Source organism: Pipistrellus hanaki (genome assembly GCF_964339955.1).
Source record: "Pipistrellus hanaki genome assembly, chromosome: 6".
In the NCBI taxonomy this organism is placed as follows: domain Eukaryota; kingdom Metazoa; phylum Chordata; class Mammalia; order Chiroptera; family Vespertilionidae; genus Pipistrellus; species Pipistrellus hanaki.
Window position 1 is genome coordinate 48,694,961 of NC_140508.1, and position 19,912 is coordinate 48,714,872.

The 19,912-nt window shown below is 39.9% G+C and overlaps 1 protein-coding gene across 1 annotated transcript in view; it reads left to right on the plus strand.

Moving 5' to 3' along the window:
* DOK6 (docking protein 6) overlaps positions 1-19,912 on the plus strand; it is a 225,520-nt gene that overhangs the window by 150,879 nt on the left and 54,729 nt on the right. The window lies entirely within an intron of this gene.

Sequence of the window (19,912 nt, forward strand, 5' to 3'; positions counted from 1 at the left end):
TCTTTCATATTTAATTCTTTGTTTTTTCCCTACCCACACCTTTTTGCAGATAACTCCTTCCATGATCTACCCAGTCTTATGGTCCAGGCCTCCCCAACACTCTTCTTATGAATCATACCGCTTCTATCACAGCATTTATTTTCTTAAATTATTTTCATATTTCATTAAATTATTTCTTATTTCATTGTTGCCACCATACTGATGAAGCCCTGGAATGCTGCTGCTATTGCTTATTGCACTCTGTATTTTTAGGGTATGTACATATAAGTTAATTCTAGAATTAATGGATTTTCAAAGTTCTACGATATTTTAATTATTACAAAGAAATAAATCTTAACTTATATTACAGTTATTTCTCAAAAGATATGTGACTGTCTTTATTTTAGGCTAGAGATAAAGTTTCAGTGCTATAATTCACTAAGATGCCCTTCATCTCTGAGTCATTCTGTCAGCATTCTAATTCAAAGTGCAGAATTTACAGTGTCAGGATCTTGGAGAAGGCAAACATAAATTGCCTCAGGAAGAAGATAATGTGCATTTTAGGGCTCATATTATTTTAATAAAAAGTTAATCACACAATAAAAAATAATCAGAACATAGCAAGATGAGACAGCATGAAGAACAACTAGATGAAACAGTGAACAATAATAATAAGCCCAGAGATACCAAGTCTTGGAGTTATCATCTGCAGACTCTGAGATAAATGTGCCTACAACAATTAAAGAGATAACCAACAAGGTTTAGAATTTAGCCCAAACACTGGAAACTATTCTGAAAATGGGGCAAATGAGGATATCAAATAATGGTAAAAAACAGCAAAAATTATCATTGTTATATTAGTAGTATTATTGATACTATGCTCATCATTACCATCTCTGGCAATTCTCAAAGTTCATTGGATTCTTGCTCACTCATTTCTCTCACGAGTTTGCAAGGTAGATGAAGACTGGGATGGAATATTTCAGAGACTTCCTTGCTCGATGTCTGGAAGCTGACATCATTCAGATCTAGATCTCCACTGGGGAATAAGCTGGACATTTAGCTGTAGCCTCCTTAAGGTAGTCTATGCTTCCTAAAGCATGATGATTGAGTTTCAAGAGCAGGATCTCAACAAAGATGGAGTTAAATAGAAGCTAGCATTATGAGCAAAAACTGGAGGTTTACTAAATCACTAAGACAAGCCCAGATTCAATGGAAGTGGAGTAAGACTCCTTTTTTTGATAGAAATAATGTCCAAAAATTGCAGGTTCAAACAACATAAAACAACAAACATTATGAATAAATTAAATTACAGATTAGACATATCTGAATAAATAATTAGTTAATTGGGGAAAAGCTCAAGAGGAAATATCCAGGGGAAAAAATCATAGACAAAAGTCTGTGGGAGAACATGAGGAACATGGAGAATTCTTACGTATAATTGGAGTGATAGAAGAGAAGAGTGAAAAATGATCAATGCAGAATTTTAAGATATAATGGCTGGAATTTTTCAAAAATAATAGAAGACATCATACCATAGAGTGAAGAATTTCTACTAAATATAAGATGAATAAATAAAAAATGAACTTACAAAGAAACATTTTCTTTTCAAAAGCTACAATGTAACATAGCTAATAGATTTATGGGTTATGAAGCCAGAGAAAAAAATGGAATAAAACCTATGAGATACTAAAGGAAAATAACTGTCTACTAAAAATTATATTCTGAGTGAAAATATTCTTCATGAATAAATACAAAATGAAAATGTTTTATAATAAAAATGTTTGACAAACCAAAGAAACAACAGACCTTTAAGAAAGGAAATATAAATATACTAAAAAATATATTTCATGCAAAAGAAAACTGTTCCTAGAATAAAGATGAAAAGAGTGAATATTTGAAACTTAAGAAGTTGATTCTGACAGTTATTTGGAAATGAATTAGAAAAACTCCTGTAATTTAGCCAGTTCATTCTTGAAGAATAAGCTGAGAGAACATATCCTTCCAGGGTAGCATTAGCACAAGAATAGATCTTTGGCCATTAGAAGAAACATACAAGCTCTTACACAGATGTTTGTTTCACAGCAAAGTTGGTACTCTAGAACAGTGTTTTTCAACCTTTTTTGGGCAAAGGCACACTTGTTTCATGAAAAAAATCACGAGGCACACCACCATTAGAAAATGTTAAAAAATTTAACTCTGTGCCTATATTGACTATATATAAAGTAATTCTCTTGAATAGGAATCAAATAAACACAAAGAAAGTATTTTATAATTACTTTATTATGAAATATTAAGTAAACAAAATAGTGAAAAATTATAAAATTCTTGTCTTGTCTGCGCCTACGGCACACCAGGCAACATCTCGCGGCACACTAGTGTGCCACGGAACAGCGGTTGAAAAACGCTGCTCTAGAACCTTGGGGAATACCCAGTTGACTTACACCATTTTTAGTAAATTGTGTAAGTCAACTGGATACAATTAAGGAATCCTATCTAATAAAGAGGGAATATGCTAATTGACTGCCCCACCCTCAAAGATGATGCCACCAACAGCCATACAATGGCAGTGCCCAGTCCCCTCAGCCCTGCCAGGGTGGCCTGAGGTGCAGGCAAGCCTCAGATGGTGGCTGCCCAGCTGCCCAGGGCCAGCCTGAGGTGCAGGCAGTACTCAGATGGCAGCTGCCCAGCCATCCAGGGCCTCCATAGGCTCAGGTAACCAGGACTGGCAGAGGCTTGAGCTGCTGGCAGTGGTGGCAGCAGAGGTGTAATAAGGCATTGTATTCTCCTGATCACAGGTCGCCTCCTGCCCCTGAGGGCTGCCAGGCTGTGAGGGGGGCAGGCTGGGCTGAGGGACCCCCCCTCCAGAGCATGAATTTTCATGCACCAGGCCTCTAATAAAGAATAACTTGATACAACCCCAAAATTTGTTATTTTTAGACATTACAATGTTCTAAATCCTATTTTAGGATGCTGAAAGGTAGAACACACTGAGAAGCATGATATTTCTAGTTTGTATCTGTTAAAATATTTTACTATGATAATATTGGGTCAACTTTCAACTCTTTACCTATATTTCCTAATTTCCTAACTGAAAGGAAACTTACCAGGTAATAAGATTTAAACAAGTGGTTAAGTCAGGAACAGTTCAATGTTTGCATTTCCATTTTAGCTTTATGTTAATTTTAATTTAAATATGTTTGTTTAGGACAATGAACAAAGAGCCACTAAGGTGAAAATAGAAAATCAGAATACAAAGTTCAGACTCTCTAGCCTAAGTTACTATTGGCCTAGAATCAGTGGTTGGCAAATTCATTAGTCAACAGAGCCAAATATCAACAGTTACAATGATTGAAATTTCTTTTGAGCGCCAAATTTTTTTAACTTAAACTTCTTCTAATGCCACTTCTTCAAAATAGACTCACCCAGGCCATGGTGTTTTGTGAAAGAGCCATACCCAAGGGGCCAAAGAGCCTCATGTGGCTCGTGAGCCGCAGTTTGCCAACCATGGGCCTAGAATATCAAAATTGATTTCCTGAAGGATAGTCAAGTGACAGTTCACACGGTTGAAAGTCTTCCATCTATCTTTCAGCATAATTTACATGGACATAATATTTAACTCATCCATTTATTTCTTCATATAGTCATTTCACAGTTGTTGAATTCCAACTTTTGAATGATAGTTAGCATGGTGATTATATGATCATGTTCCCTTAAAAGACTATTTCTTAAAATCAAAGCTTCAGAAGATTTATTGTAAGGCAGTTCATCAAGAGTGATGATTTTAATCAAATGAGCATACTTCAAAAATCTAAAGAGGTGGAATAAGTAAATTCCTATATTAAGAGCTACATACAAGCAGAAAGGAGGAATTTTTCTGTTGTTCTTGGAAATGCCCTTACAACTTGCCTCAAAAATGGATTTGTAGATTCAACCTTGACTTTCTTATCATTTTTGTCTTTATTGTTGCTTGTGTTCACTAGCATACAGATTATACATAAATTCCAAAGCTTGCCTTCATCAGATCATAAATAAGAAGAGCCTATCCTCACGTACTTAGGATATAATACAAATTTCTAGATTAAAATGTTCCCTCCTGTGTTCTTGTCAGATCTCTTTAATAAGTGATAGAGAATATTACCTAAAGTCGTTCTCTGAAAGGGCTTTTCTCCAACAAGCAGATCCACTTCTGGCACATGCAGGCACACAAAACATATCTGCTTAATTATTTCAAGATGTTCATAGCCTAAGCCAAATATTCACTCGGAGAGTGTGATTTATTTTCTGGCTTATCTCCTCTTCTAATGGGAGGACCTTGATGACATACTCAACAGAGGTTCTAAGATAGTTAGATATACATTGGCCAGAGTGAAAATAAACATAATCATAAAGTTTTTCATAAAAAATACATTTATGGCAACATAAATTCTAAGATTCTGAAAATAATGCTTTGGTTATCTAAAAGAATAAGTTTAATTTACTTTCACCAGTCACATTGGGCAGCTGCATGCGGCACACACTCAGGTGTATCCTCCAATTGCAACAAGCATTTCATCTCTCTACCTTGACACTCGTCATCCATCAAAAAATGCTAATTATATTAGTTCTTTCCCGAGCCAGCTCCCTTGGAAGGAGTTTTCAAAATGCAGTGGAACCATTGTTATGAAATTATTTAAAGTATGTATTTCATACATTTATTGATGAGAACAAAAACACAGAGAAAAGAACCATTAAAGAATTATTTTTCTTACAGCTACAAAAGACAAACTAAAAATGTGTGAATAAATAAAAAGTGAATACCTATTTTTTCTGAACTAGAATAAACTTACAGAATCATTGTAAGTTTATTCTCTTTAGTGACAACTGTGGCTATGCGGAATAAAACCTGTTTGACCTGTCTTTAAACAAAGAGGCTCAGCTATGAGGGAATTTTTAGACTGCAAAGGGTCAGATCAAGGGTGTTGGTGAATTTGGAATATTATGGCAAATGGGAGGAGTCAAAAGCTTTCTAAAAAAAAAAAAAAAAAAAAGATATGGCATTGTTTCATCCCTCTTTTTAACGAAGATCTTAATTCTGTGTTATAAAGTAAAATTACATGTTATGGTCTATGTGTCAGCTGGATAACTGAGTTTTGGTATTCTTAGAATGTTCTTCAGGGAAGAAAGTTATGGTTTATGCTATTTACACCTCAGCACTTTTGGTTCCTATTCACAAAAGAGGGTATTTTCCAAGTAACTTAGTATTTTTATCTCCTAATGAGTGCCTTCCAACAGCCTAGCAACTTCTCATTGATGTAGACATCAGCATGGGACACACACCCACTGTCTCAGCCTGGACACACTTTTCCTTTGAACTAAAGACGGGAGAATATTAGCAACCAAGCTTTAGAGGAAGCTGTCTTGTTTTCTCCCACAAATGCCCATTTCCTTGGCACCTCTCTCAGAGATTTAATATGGATTTCACCAGCATGATATCTCAAATGTGCCAAATATCTGACTTAAAAATGTAGCTCTTTGAGATTTTCAGCCTAGTCATTATTACAGTTTTCTGGAGAAACCCTTACAGACTACATACTTACTGTAAGCTCATTCTCCCTAGGTAGTCATGACTCAGGATAGAAAAGTAGTTGAGTAACACTTATTGCCATATTCTGTTTGTTTATCCATTGGCTAACTCTCCTGTGTCAAATACAAAAGTATATGGCATTAGCTTCGAGCTAGACATATTCTTTGACCTACTTTGAGAAATCTTCTAAATCAAGGTCCTGATATGTTTGAATTCTGAGCTATCTCTCTTAAGACTATAACCCACAAAACATTTCTTTCAACCTTCTAATTCCTCTTTTTTTTCTCATTCTTATTATGTAACTGGAGACCTGGTGCATGAAATTCATGCATGTGGGGGTCTTCTCAGCCTAGCCTGCACCCTCCCCAATCCGGGACCCCTCGGGGGATCGGACCTAAACTGGCAGACATCCCTCCCACAATCCTGGACCACTGGCTCCTAATCACTCACCTGCCTGTCTGCCTTCCTGGTAGCCCATAACTGCCCCCACTGCTGGCCAGGTTGCCCCCAACTGCCCTCCACCAACCTGGCCAACCCTTATTGCCCCCACCCCCCCGCCAGCCTGGTCACTCCCAACTCCCCCACCACCACCACCACCAACCTAATCTCCCCTAACTGCCCCTCTGCTAGCCTGGTCATCACCAACTGCCACCCTCTGCTGGCCTGGTAGCTTCCAACTGCCCCTTCTGCTGGCCTGGTCGCCCCTCACAACCTGCTTGTTCAGTTGTTAGGCAGCCATCTTGTGAGGGTGTGAGAATTAATTTACATATTATCTCTTCATTATATAGGATGTTTTCCACTTGTGATTTTAACTAATATGCAACACCCAAATTCATCTGCTGACATACATGGTCAACATGCCTATGGAAATACAAATGTTAAAAAAAAGTTTTCCTACTTCACTTCCAATGCTCAGGCATTGTGCTCTGAGAAAAATTGCTCTGGCTGCTCTGTACGCAACAGAAAGCATATCTTTCTGAGACCTTCCAGGAGTATCTTTTTCTTCCATCATAACATATAGATATTAATAATGTATGAGACAATAATGTATAATATTTTTAAATAATTGTTAAGTTTTTATACTTGCAAGAAATGGTTCAATCAGCTATCTCTTGCTGTTCTAACAAGTCGCCCAAAGTCCATTGGCTCTAGTAACCATTTCTGTTCATCTTAGGTCATCAGTTCTGCTCAGCTGGGCAAGTTTCCATTAATCTTGGCCAGAGATTGGTGATCTGATAAGGTGCCTCCTACTGGTGCAGTGACTGGCTCAGTTGAGCATGACTGAGACATGTGTCTTGTCATCCTTCAGACTACCTGGGTTTGCTCACATGGTGGCAGGGAGCCCAAGTGCACAGGCACTTTGTAAATTGCTGATCAAGTCTCATTTATTATTTCCCTGTTGCCAAAGCAAGTATCAAGGCTGGCACAGAATCAAAAGATGGAGAAAATGTGCCACCTTTGATGGAAAGAGCACTAAAGGCATGTTGCAAGGGCATGAATGCAGGATGAGAAAGAGTTGCCTTCCATTATTTCATCATGAATAGAGGGTGAGTTGTGACGTAGGTACATAATACATGCCAAGTATTACTATCATTTATATACTATTAGCACCATCATACTATTGCTCATCATAGCAACCTTCTGAGATATACTAAACAGATTATTTTCCTTTTTTTAATCAATGAGCAAAAGTGAGACACAGATTAAATAACTTGTTGTAAATTAAGTTTAGAATAAGCAATAAAGAAATGACTGACTCAAGGTCTCTGTTGAGAATTCAGTATAGGAACTATTTAAAGATGTGCTGGCATGATTAAGGAAGAATCGTGGGGTGATGAAGTACCCTGAGACTAGCAACATAGAGAAACTTTACCCACTCCTGGCTTGAGGAACCAGGAACCAGAACCCAGAAAATATTGAGTCCTGGGAAGAAGAAAGACTGCCAACACCAGAATGCTGGGCCCTGAAGGACAGGGTAGGAAAAACACCTTGACTGCTCCCTCCAGCTCCCCTGTCTGCTGTGAGTGCCCCCCTCTGCCCAAATCGGAAGACAAGCAAGCCTGAACCTGCAGAAGTCAGCTTCCCAGGCACAATGCCAGACAGACAGAAGCACAATGCCAAACAGACAAAACAGAAAAGGACAGAGACTCACCAGGGTACAGAGAGCAACTAATACATTCAGAGTTCCCATCAGTCATTGGTAGCACATCTGGCAAAGGACTGCTTCTCCATAGAGCCTAAATCCAGAACTCTTCCCCCCCCGACCCCACTAGAAGATTTAAATGGTAAACTGTTCAATCATTTTCTTTAACATGTGTTTATATTAACAGCCAAATACGTCATAACCTCTAAAGTTCAATTCATTCGCACTTATGTCAATTTTAAATATTAATAACCAATATTTCACACCAAAGTCTAAAATGACAACACAGCATTCTGAGGAAACGTATATCATCACTCCATTTACTAGTAAAACTGATTCTACATGAGCCCCACAATTACATAGAAACCCTAAAGATAAAAGAAATTCTTACTAAAATAAAATTTCTTGCTCTTATGGTCCAAGGTAAATTGCCACGTTTTAAATAGGACCCCAGAGAAAAATACATCAAGTCACCCAAATCCACAATCAGAAAGGAAGCCTTTCCATTTATTCTCATCCTGACCATCCATAAATATGTTTGCATACAGCATTTCTATTAAATATGCAGAAAGCTGACAATAGCTCTAATAATGGGTTATTTTGCCTGCCATTCTAACTATATTATCTCCGTGCTCGGTTGCACTAAATGTAATGAAAGTCGGGATGAGGGAACACAGCCCGGCCCCTGAGAGCATAAACGAATTTCCAAAAAGGCACCCAGACTGGAGCTGAACAATCAAAACCTCCCACCGCAGAAGAAGCAGGTTGGAAATGACCTTTCCGTGAGCTGGTGAAATAGCAAAGTGTTTTCTGCCCCCTTTGCAAATACTGTCTGTGCTGGTGGAGGCAAGGGCAGCTGGCTGTCCCGCACGGAAAGCTGCCACTGTAGCAGGAGACGCAGCTTTTCGCAGGCAGATTCTCGAACAGGGACAATTGCGTGTGTGACAGAGCACATACCAGGGGGGTACTGGGCCCACCAGAGCCATTGTGGGCCACAGTTTGAGAACAGGAATTGCCGTCTCCAAACTTAGAAAATGCCACGTTATCAGGGGTTGCCACCGAGACTGGTGAGATTCAAAAGTGCAGCCAGAAGACGTTTGCTAAGGAGGATGTGTTAGCTCTGCAGACACAGCAGTAGCGCTCTGGTGAATAATATCTTGTCACTGTGCTTGACAGTTTTCAAAATGCTTTTATATTGAGCCCCATGGCAATCCTTTCAAGTATGTACAGCCAATGGGTGTACAGATAAGTGGCCGAGTCTTGGTGGTCAGGTGACTTTTCCAAGGCATCCACGCTGAGCCCACGCCTTTTGTTCCCCATCAGTCTTTCCCCAGGATGCTCGGGGCCCTTCCAGAGCCTCATCTAAATCTTTCTTCTTTTCCAGCCGCAGCATGTGTCCCACACAACCGTGCGGTCCCTTCATCTGGTCTCAAAACCTTTTCCACGCCTGTCGGCATCGATCCCTTTTTGAAACGAGATCTGCTTTTCCAATTTCTCTTGTTTTCTATCTTCTTCCCTTCAATCTGTAGGAAAAGCTAATGGAAATAGCAAGAGAGATAATCGTGGGGAACTGAAGTGAGGATTCATTCCCTGGATGAAAAAAAAAAAAAACCAGGATGAATTATATAAACATAAGATCACTTTACAGCTCAAGCAGTTAGAATTGTGGACCCCAGAGCAATTCAAAAACTTATATAATTGAGATCCTCGAACATCCTTCTATGCAATAAGAAGAATGACATCATGGAGATATTATTTAGCAGCAAACGATCGTTTATTCCTGGGAAGATGACATTTAAAATGAGCACCTCGTGCAGCTTGAACAGCTAACGTGCTGAAAGGAGCGTTTCTCACCGAGATGGCTTCTGCCCATGATAGGTATTTACAATACGCAGCCAAGGGCTTTGACCATTAAGAAAAAGAAAAGAAAATGTATACCGCTTGAATTCCCATTAGGTCTCAAGGGTAAAAGCGTAAATTTCTCTCAACTACTTTCCTTTGGCATTTTTATTTCATTCTTTACAGCGCTTGGCGCTGGGCTGAGAACAGTGGAAAAGTCCCACCTCTTTCTGCGCCCCACAACATTCATCCTGAGGTAGGGAGGCGCTGCTGGGCAGCCAGCGCACCCGTGGTCCCCCATCTCTGCCTGGCCATTCCAGGAGGAATCTAGGAGCCCAGGGGAGTCTAGTTGTTAAATTAGTGCAGGAAGCACCGTAGCCAGGCCTTGTCAAAACGATAAGGGAAGTCAAGTTGGCATCATCTGTTCCTTAGGAGTTTCTGTGTGTGCTTCTTTCCTCCTCCTGACCCACCATAACACCCGTAACTTCCGGCAGCCCCCTGACTGCTAAACTAACCGACACTGTAATGCTTTTCATTTCTACAAACATGGAATGGCCCTCCGCTGAAATGCAAAACTCTATTTCTATAAATACCTCTCAGTGACATAAGGCACCAATCCACTCCTACCACCAGCTCTTTCACTCTCTTGAAGGTGTTTAAGTACAGTAACTGGAAATATGAAAGAAATTTATTTGGGTCCAGGTACAGAGATGTGGTAAATCGAAGGAGCTGGTAGAGTATAAACCACTCAGGAGAAGCTCCTGAGCCTCACTCCCTCAGATAGCTTTTCTAAATCACATCCATCACGACGCAGCCACGAACAGGGCGTACAGGGCAGGCAAAGTGCCAGCCTGTGGTGAATGAGAGATAAGTATTTGTTGACTGAGTAAACAAGCTAATGAAAACATGGTTCTGTGCAGAGGCTCGCTGTGATCCTTAGGTCTCTCTACATTCAAGAGAGAAGGAAAACACCCCAGGTTTGCTCTAAAACCACTTGTTTTCAACTTAAATGTGCAGAAGGGTCACCTAGAGTGTTAATTTAACACTGGTGGCCCAGTGCACAAATTCGCGCACCTTGAAAGGAACTGTGGACCACGAGGCTGAGGTGAGCACAGAGGTGGGTCTTGGCACATCCTCCACACCCCCACCCCGCCCCTCTTGCCCTGGTCCCCAGTCCCCTGTCTTCTGGCAGCTCTGCTCCTACCACTGCTGCTGCTCCCACACACTGAGTGATTGGGGCCATTGCCAGCAGTGGGTGAGAGCAAGGCTGGTACCATCAGTGGTTGCAAGTGGTGGCTGCTTCTCCAATTGCCCCTCAGGAGCAGGGGGAAGTGGAGAAGCTCTTAGGGGCATTTGGGGCCAGCAGCCACTGCTCATACCCGCCAATAGCGCCAAACAATCTGTACCAGTGCTGGGCACCGACAGCACATGTGAGCAGCAGCTCCAGCACCAGCTGCGGGTGTGAGCATGTCTGGCATCAGCAGCAGTGCAAGTGGGGCCATCACTGGCAGTGGGTGCAAGAGGCGGTTGCTGGCCCTCATTTGCCTCAGGAGTAGGGGGAGGGGGAGAAGCCCTAAGGGGCAATCGGGGTCAGCAGCTGCTGCTCACACCCACTGACAATGCTAAGGAATCGGGCTGGTGCTGAGCACCAGGAGTGGGTCTGAGCACCAGCGGAACCGTGGCACATAGGAGCAAAGAATTTTCAGTAGCCACCAGAGGCTCTCCCTGATTACAGCAACCAGGGCCCTGCAGTGGTCTGGTGCTCCCACTCATCCTCTTCACCATCCCACTATGGCTAGTGCCCGCCATGTTCTGCACTCTGCCTCCTGCTGCTGACACTCACTAGGTTCCATGCATTCCCCCGGTGGTCAGCATACGTCATAGCAACTGGTTGTTTGGTTATTCGGTTATTCTGCCATTCGGTCTATTTGCATATTGGGGCTTTATATAGAGAGATATGGGATCAGTCACCATTATCTGCAATCTTATGGAATCAAACTATATGAAACAAAGTATACTTGGCCTCAGACAAAATGGAACAGAGGGCTAGAAATTCAGGAAAAGGCTACACACCCCTGCCAAAATCTGTGCACTGTTCTGCGTCTCTCCATTCACAACTAATGTCTAACACACACACACACATACTCATGCATGCATGCACACACGTGCCTGCCCCCCCCTCCCCCCCGTGACTCATAGCTTATGTCATTGATGGGGAAGAATTTGATTGTCTCACCCACCTAAAGCCTCGGTTATCTGTGAAATTTCCTCTATGCACTCAGCCAAGGCTGTGGGCAGCATGAGAAAGGAGAAATAACATCTAGAATATTCTCTGATGATGGAATGATGACATTTGTTGATATTAAAAGAAATCTGGGTAATTGAATTTGAGATTCTTTCATTTCTAAAATTTAAGTAGGTTTTTTTTTTTTTTTTTTTTTTTTTTTCCCATCATGGCACTGCTTTAATTTCTATTTCAAACAAATGAAGAAGCTGTAACTTAAATATATGCTCACATCTTTTCTTATATAAATCAGTATTTGCCCTCAGTATCTTAGACCTGGACCCATTTTACAGGATGTCTTGTTTTGACAATGGCAACAAAAGACTAAAAGTTGTATCCTGATTGACCTATGAACTAAGAACCTCTACAGAAAATTTTAACACAATGAGGGTAACCAATTCAATAGTTCTTAATTTCCAAATTATATTATTTTGTTATATATTTTATATAACTATCTACTCATTTGATGCATTTTCATTTATTGATTGATTTTTAGAGAAAGTATTAAGACAACACTCTAACCAACTGAAGTACCCAGCCAGAGCTCATTTAGTGAATTTTTAAATGAGAATCCTATATAATAAAAGCAAAATAGGCTAAGTGTCCAACCATTCTTTTGACCATTGGACCAGTCGCTCTGATGCACACTGACCTTCAGGGGCAGATACTCTGACCAGTAGGTTAGTTTGCTGCTGGGATCCGTCCAATTGGGTCTGGGCGAGACAGACCAAACACGCCCTGGAGCCCTCCCTCAATCCCTCCCTGGCCCCGATCATGCACCAGAGGGGTCTCTTGACCTGGCCTGCACCCTCTTACAATCGGGACCCCTCAGGGGATGTAGGAGAACTGGTTTTGGCCCAATCCCCATAAACAAGCTGGGGAACCCCACTGGTGCATGAATCCATGCACCAAGATATGCAATTCATAAATTAATGTTTATTTCCTATATTTTAAATATTGTTTTTAAAATTTTTTTTAGCTGAAACTTGTTTGGCTCAGTGGATAGAGTGTTGGCCTGTGGACTGAAAGGTCCCAGGTTCTATTCCAGTCAAGGGCATGTACCCTGGTTGCAGGTACATCCCCAATGGGGGGTGTGCAAGAGGCAGCTGATTAATGTTTCTCTCTCATTGATGTTTCTAACTCTCTGTCCCTCTCTCTTCCTCTCTGTGAAAAATCAATGAAATATATATATATATTTTTTTTTTCTTTAGCCCTAGCTGGTTTTGCTCAGTGGATAGAGTGTCAGCTTACAGACCAAAGGGTCTCGGGTTCAATTTTTGTCAAAGGCATGTACCTCGGTTACAAGCTCCTCTCTGTCCCTGGCCCTGGTTGGAGCTTATGCAGGAGGCAAGCAATCAATGCATTACTCTCACATCAATATATCTCTCTGTCTTTCCCTCTGTCTTCCACTCTTTCTAAAAATCAATGAAAAAACATCCTCAGGTGAGGATTAAAAAAAAAAAAAAAGTTCTTTAGAGGCTAATACAGTGTCTGACATGTTGTAAGGGCCCCCCAAAAAAGTTAATTAATAAATAAATATAAACTTAAGTAAAGGCAAGCCTTAATTAAGGTAAAATCAAGTACAGTCTTAAGTTTCTTTTCTGTTTTGGCTATAATTTAAATACTTTCATTATGGTTACTTAGGCACTGAATGTATCTTTTACATAATTAAAAATTACCTTAATTAACTATATTGAAAGCAAAAAGAAAATATAATTTTTAAACCCTGATTACATGCCTTTTGCTCTGAGGGAATATAATGATCTCATTTTTAGGTTTCACTCAAAATAGTGAAGAGAAGCATAACTCTTTTAATTCGGTGACTAAATATCAGTAACATGCATATTAAGCTGTAAAAATTGTCCAAGCATACTTGGCAGTAAAATTCACTTTAAAAGCGAAGTCTAATTTCTAAATGATAGAAATTAAATTTTTGCTTGACTTGCTTATTATTCACTTTTCCCCAGAAAAAGAGGCTTGAGTGAAAATTAGCAACTGTTTCATATGACAGACACCATGTGGCCCGCTCACACAATTTTAGAATGGAACAAGGGTACATCAGCTGGGAACAAAAGATTGCATGAGTTCTGTTTTCCTTTTGATTGTTTGGTGTACTCTATTTAGAAGTATACATTAACACCATGGCACCATTCTTTTAAAAAAAAAAATGCTTCTCTCTTTTACATTGCATTTTTTTTGCTATCAGGAATTATAAAGTCAATACCTACCAAGTAGGTATTGATTATATTGATAAATTTCAAGTCATTTCAATGAACAGATATAAAGTGCATTGCATGTTTTTTGTGATTGACACTTTGGGGCTAAGGATGTTAAACTCCTAATTCTTAAGGAGTAGGTAATATTTTTACAATAAACTACTTGGAGAAATGTATACAGGAGGAATATAAAATTAGCTAAAAACCTTTACATTTTTTTTTCACTAAACCTTCATAAACATATAATGTAAAAGAATAATAATAGCCCTAACTGGTTTGGCTCAGTGGATAGAGCGTCAGCCTGCAGACTGAAGAGTCCCAGGTTCAATTCTGGTCAGGGGCATAAATCTTGGTTGCAAGCACATCCCCAGAAGGGGTTGTGCAGGAGGCAGCTGATCGATGTTTCTCTCTCATCTATATTTCTAACTCTCTATCCCTCTCCCTTCCTCTCTGTAAAAAATCAATAAAATATATTTTAAAAATAAAAGAAGAATAATAGTAATAATTTCTGATCATGTATTGAGGTAATTAAAACAACTAAGGTCTATGACTTACCTCTCATTTTCACATGGTGGATTTTTCAATTTTCCGTTTTTGAGGCAGAAAGGAAGATATATGGAGAGCATCTTATATGTATATCTTTTCAAGGATTCACAAAAGCCAAAACTTCAGACTGTTTCTGGGAGACACAATGGGCTTCTTCCTGGGGTTGAAAAGGAAAAATGTGAAAGTAAGAAAATGTAAGTGGAATAGAATAAAATGAAAATTTTGAAAATATCTGAAAAGATGGAGCTATTTTAATTAATGTGATTGTGATCTGGCCATCCTTGAGTGCACAGTGGAGGAATTGTAAAATTTAAAACACATTTCTACCTTAGAGATGATTTAGTTTCAACTCTTTTGTCAAAAAATTCATTTTATAAAGAATCAAAAATGGCATTTCAAAATCTAGTTTGCATCAGAGCCTGGAATAAAATCAAGATCTCTGGCTTGGCTCAGGTTTCTCGTCTGGTCTGAGGGAAAGCACTGTAGCCCTAAGGCACCAACAGTGAAATCAAGCAAGGAGTCACCCTCACTGTCTGCATTAAATGTTTGGGGCCACACAGTCAGGAGGCAGCGGGTGGCAGATGTTCTACACCTTCCTCCTTACAAAGAGCATAACATGAGGCTGGGAGCACTGATTAACCTTGCTATGCATTTTACTAGTGCATCCATTGATGTATGTTTTAGAAACCTACATCATTTAGATTTGCCAGGAAAGAAACTGAGGCAAAAAAGGAGGGAGGCTTCAAACTGTTTTATCCCAAGTCCTGTCCAGAGTGTTCTCTCTCTCTCTCTCTCTCTCTCTCTCTCTCTCTCTCTCTCTCTCTCTCTCTCTCTCTCTCTCTCTTCCTCTCTCTCCCTCTCTCTCTCTCTATCTCTATCTCTCTCTCTTCACTACAAAAATTTTCATAATTAAAGAATTATTTTGTTCCCATCTTGAGTAAATGCAAAATCTAGCTTTTGTTCCCATCTTGAGTAAATGCAAAATCTAGCTGAGTGATAATGACCTTACCCTCCAAAATTATGTGGGCAGGTTCAGATCATAGCTTAGCCACTCAAATTTTAATGACCTTGGGCAAATTCCTTAACCTCCTTGAGATGACACTGTTTCTGGAAAATGGGAAGCAGTGAGGGCCTTCCAGGGTACTGAGAGGCTCAGTGAGGAAATTCACATGAACAGGAATTTTCAGCAAAGGAAAAAAATATTTACTTTTAGGAAGTGGCCCACACCTGGAGACAGGTGAGGTAATGCTCAAAACCCCGCCCCCCATGGCTTCCAGGGGATGAGTTATATTGGGGGTGAGGGTTGAGGGGATGGGGAGGAGGATCATTTTCATGGTGACTAAGGGAGTTAAGGTGAAGGTTAGGGGCGTGTTCTCTGATTGGTTGGCTATAGGATAGGGAGTAGTCACTCATTACATCTGGTCCTGATTGCCTGCCATGGCCTAGCTTTGTCTGGTTTCGCCACTTTTCTGGGCCTGAAGCTAAAACACAGCTGAGGCCTAGATGTTGTCTCTAGTTTGACAGAAACTGTCTGGGGTCAACAGGCCCAAGACTTTGTTCCTAATATTATCTGATTCAGATCAGAACTTTATTGTCCTAGGGGCCTAATGATTAAGGTAATGCAAGGGAGAAGGAAGTGGGTAAGTTAAGGTGCTGGATGAGGCTAGTTGGAATCAAAAGGAAAGAAGGAGGAAAGGTCAGATTGAAGAAGCGAAGCGTCTCAGTAATTGCACATTTTGCCTTCAGTTGGTTGCCATGGATCAGAGTCTGACTCACCAGAGCTCTTCTGGAAAAACTTCCGCCTTTCCATAGCTGCTTTAAAAAATAGTAAACAGCTAGTATCGTTAAATGATGCTAAAGATTAAACTGTTAACAGAATAAAAGAGCTAATTGGTTTTAACTGCTCTGCAGAAAAACTGTGCTTTTAAGAATTTCATTACTTTCGATAATTAAACATTAAATTTTAAATACCGAATAGAAATACCACTGGGTTTTCTGGAAAGTGCTCCTGTTCGACTTCATTGCTAAGAGTTTAAAGTGTCTGTATGCATGGGGATCAATATTTGGACATTAAATATTGATATATAGCAAATTGCCTAACATTTAATGAGAATGAATCTAAACAGCTGTGAAGATGGACAAAATCACCAAAGGTCTTCAGATTCGTCTGTATGCCAGCGTTTATCTAAAGACCCTCAGAGAATGATCTTAAAGTATCCACTTTTACTTTTTAAAAGTAAAGTGTTTCTTTAACTTTTGACTTGATAAATTTCTTCCGTTTGTCATTTGGAAGAAAGACTGGAATTCTGAAGCCATCTCTTCTAAAGCGCTAGGTTTGAGTTGAGGCATACACAGTTCAGAAACGAGGGCAGTAGAGTAGCTGGTACCTGATAGGGCGTCTTGTGCAGTGAAATCATCCCCAGAACAACTATGAAAACCATGCACAGTGGAGCGCCTCGTTTGCAGTTCAGTTTCCTGTGAATACATGCATTTACATGAACTCTGCTGTCCTTATTTATTAGAACATAACAGAGATAAGACAGATGATACTATCATTTCAAGTGATTCTGGAAGTGATTAGTAGGGGGAAATAGAGAGAGGATACCCTCTTACATCCCAAGAAGAATGGAATTTGAAAAAGAGCTACTTCAGAGAAAACTAGGACATTTTTTAGACTCATTCAAAAATAAATTGACCACCTACCACATGCTGGCTGTGGAGGGCTCCCTACAGCCACCCTCAGGCTCAACGATTCTCTAGAAAGATTCAGGAAATGTGATAGTTGTGATTGATGATAGTGAAAGATGGAGAGTAAAATTAGCACGGGGAAAAGGCAAAGGGATATGGACCAGACTACATCAAGCTTCCAGTGTCCCCTCCCAGGGCAGTCACATGGGCACACTTAATTCTCACAGCAATGATGTGTGAAAACACATGGAAAAGGTTGTCAATCAAGCCTTGGTGCCCAGCATTCTACTGAAGGTCAGTCCTACAGGCAAGCAGTGTCCTCAAGATGGGTCTCTGCTACTCAGACTCCCCCAGAGCAAAGCAGGCCTTCCCTGGAAGTCACATATTAGGATAGGCTCATTTGGTCACACTGGTGTAGCATGGGTCAAGGCCTCCGGTACACAAAATGCTCTCATCAAGCTGAATATTTCAGGGGCTCAGAGGCTACAGCCTAGAAGTCAGCTAAGGAACCATCCAAACACGTGCAGGGTTTGAACAACCCAGGCCTGCTGAACTAGTCCTTCCCATCCCACTGCCACACACTTTACATCTTAAAAGAACAATCCCGTGACAAAGTTCCGTTGCCCCATTTTGTAGATAAGAGGTCAATGGGTGACCCTGCTGACAAAAGTTATAAATAAGCCAATTTTACTGAAGAATTTTTTTTTAAACATTTCTTAATTTTTAATTTTTTTTTAATTATAGTTTACATTCAATATCCTTTTGAATTAGTTTCTGGAGAATTTTGACTTCAGTTCAGCTTTAGGTACCTACACTGAAGAGCGAGCACTTGCTTTTAATGTGTATTTGCTTTATAATGCCAGCATGTTTGAGTTCCTTACACTTGGTCAAAGGATAAAGTTTCCAGTTGTTTTTATTTCAGAGGTTGGGGGGGGGGGGGGAAGAAAGGAGAAAAAAATAATCTTCTGTAAGCTTTTAAATTCTCTCATTGGGCAGAATGAAGTCCCCGGAAGTAGATATGTGCTAGACTTCCGCATCTCAGTGGCAGAGTATGAAACAGTGATTTGTGTCTTCATGCTCTCATTTCTGAAAGCTCATAAGCAGTGTTTTTCAGATGACAGTGAACAAAACCCCACCTCAAACAAAATGTGTTCACTACCAATCACTGGTTTTCCTGCCCTTGCTGTTGTTGGATTGCTTTACTCTCTGAATCAACAAAGAAAGCTCATTAGTCTCACTTTGTGAAAACTCTTCATTCCTCCTCCCCCCTTCCCCCCCTTCTCCAGACTTTCCATTTCACGGTGTGTGAATTTTATTGAAATCTCTCTCACAGAAGGTAAGAGCTGGTTCTATGGGGCCATAAGGGATGGCAGTCACAGCCTCTGGAAAGTCTGAAGCCTCTTGAGACCTTTCTTTTCTACTGAAAACTACTTGGAGAATCATTGCAAAGATCCTGAAATCGTTTTGGTGCTGGAAGACATGGTTTGGCCTGATGAACATTTTGTGCAAAGTTGTTATAAACTGAAAACCAGCAGCACAACAATCCAGTTAATGTCCAACATCTGAGTGGTAACATCATACTGATAGTTTTTCTCAAGGCCTCCAATGATTTTTAAAAGCTGGCCTAAAATAGCAACAAAATACTGTCCAGCCGAGACCAGTTTGGCTCAATGGATAGAGCGTCGGCTTGGGGACTGAAGGGTCCCGGGTTCGGTTCCGGTCAAGGGCATGTACTTTGGTTGCGGGCATATCCCCAGTAGGGTGTGTGCAAGAGGCAGCTGATCGATGACTCTCTCTCATCGATGTTTCTAACTCTCTATCTCTCTCCCTTCTTCTCTGTACAAAATCAATAAAATACGTTTTTTAAAAAAAATACTGTCCATTTTATAGTTACTCTTTGTTAATTATATTTGCCTATAGTCCTGTTGCCTAACAAATTGTCACTGGCTTTATTCCAATAAAAATTATGTTTTAAAAAGTTAATTATAATTTAAAAATAAATTATATTCTGATTTTCCTCTTAAATTTATGTAATAAGAATTTCTAATGCATTATATGCTCTTAGAAATGAAATAGAAATAGCTGCCTAATGGTCTATCAGATAAAAATAGTATAATTAAGCCAACCATTTCTCTACAGTGGATAGTGAGATTAGTCCCATACTGTATGATAAAAATAGTAACAGCTAACATTTTTGAGCACTTAACATTTTGCATACCAAGTCTTTTAACTGTCATAAGACTCTTTTGAGATAGGAACTATGTTTTTCTTATGTTAGATGTGTGGAAAGGATGTGCAGGCAAGTCATTCACCTTGCCCAAGGTCACCCTGGTAAGTGGCAGAGCTAAAATTCAAACCAAATATAATAGAGTCTCCTTTATGCCAAGTCATTTCCTAGGCTATACCAAGATTTACATAAAGATAACTCCGTCTAAATAAAAGCCTCAGCCTATGTATGCAAATTCATAAACTAAAATTTTATAGTCTTTTCATTGGTTCCACTGCATTGAATATGCAATTGCAGCTTTTTCTTAAGTTGTTTCCATTTCAAGAGCTATCAAGTCATAGGAGGTAGAGTTATGATATCACAAATGTGAAAATACTCTAAAAATAACTATTTGTTTTATTATTTATACATTGCAATAATCTAA